General features: G+C 39.3%; 1 protein-coding gene across 2 annotated transcripts in view; it reads left to right on the top strand.

Annotated features, from left to right (window-relative positions):
* zgc:66433 (cancer-related regulator of actin dynamics) overlaps nt 1–1,221 on the top strand; it is a 94,672-nt gene that overhangs the window by 52,677 nt on the left and 40,774 nt on the right. The window lies entirely within an intron of this gene.

Raw genomic sequence — 1,221 nt, 5'->3', positions numbered from 1 at the left:
AATTCCAAAAATAACTGTAAAACTAAAGTTAATAAGTCAGTGTTATGCAGTGTTGAAAAGAAAAAGTGACAAACATTGAAAAAAGCGTCAAAAGTGTTTGAAAAAGGGACAAAAATGTAAGAAAAACTTAAAAACAACGATAGAAAGTGTCAACAAAAGTGTTAATTTTCAATTTTGAAGGTGAGGAAAGGCACTCTGGATACATTATTGTAACATATTGATTTCACATGTTTTAGCCCTTTCCTTTTTTTGCTTTAATCTGTCTTTTTTGGGATTACATTTATAGAATTGTCAACTAATTTCACTTTAATAGGCTTGGCAAACCCGGCTCTTTTTAAGGATTCGGGTTATTTTGAGTCACGTGAATTGCTTGAGTCGGTATTGCTAGGAATAAGAAAACTCATATCAGGAATGAGATTATGTACACAGACACAGCAGAGAAGATCAGGCCAGCTTTGACAATCTAGATCTCTTCTCGCTGCTCTTGGCAGGAAATGAAGGAACAGCAAAAGCTAGCACCATCTCTCTCACACACACACACACATACACAAAACCCAGATGCACACTGTCTGCACAGATGGATATCACACATGCTGCTGATATCATGGGAACAAGGAAGACGTGCAGTGGGAGGTCAGGGAGATGTGTATGTGTGGGTGAAGCCACATCAGGAATTTTAGCTGAGGCGCTTTTTTGGGATTATTGGACAATGCAACAAAGTGGAAACAGGGTCATCATTGAATTCTGACACTTCAGTGAAAATCTATTATTGCAGGACTTAAATAAACACAAAATACACAAAACAAAGCCCAAGAATACACTGCAGAACTTTCTTCATCTCCCCAAATGCCCTTTATCATCTTCTCCTTGCAATGAATGGAAAATGAAATACAATAGTGAATACGAAGCATAATAGTTGTATTTGAGTCACCCACTGTCGAGTCTGAGTCAAGTCTCGATTCCCCAGTGTTCGAATCCGAGTCCAAGTCAGAGTCCCCAAATACGAGTCTGAGTCGGGTCGCCATTACCTGACTTTTAGTCTGAATTGAGTCACCAGTCCAGAGTCTAGAGAATAGCGACTTGAGTCTGACTCGAGTCCAGGACTAGAGTACTCCATCGCTGCCTATTACACATAAAAGTACTCAGAAACTCCTTAGTCCTATTTCATGATGCTCAAGTCTGATTTCATAAATCCTCAAGTCCAAGTCAGCAGTGTGCAAG

The sequence above is a fragment of the Etheostoma spectabile genome, unplaced genomic scaffold (genome assembly GCF_008692095.1).
Source record: "Etheostoma spectabile isolate EspeVRDwgs_2016 unplaced genomic scaffold, UIUC_Espe_1.0 scaffold273, whole genome shotgun sequence".
In the NCBI taxonomy this organism is placed as follows: Eukaryota; Metazoa; Chordata; class Actinopteri; order Perciformes; family Percidae; genus Etheostoma; species Etheostoma spectabile.
The sequence above is the reverse complement of the archived record's forward strand: the minus strand, read 5'-3'. Positions and strand labels throughout refer to the sequence as shown.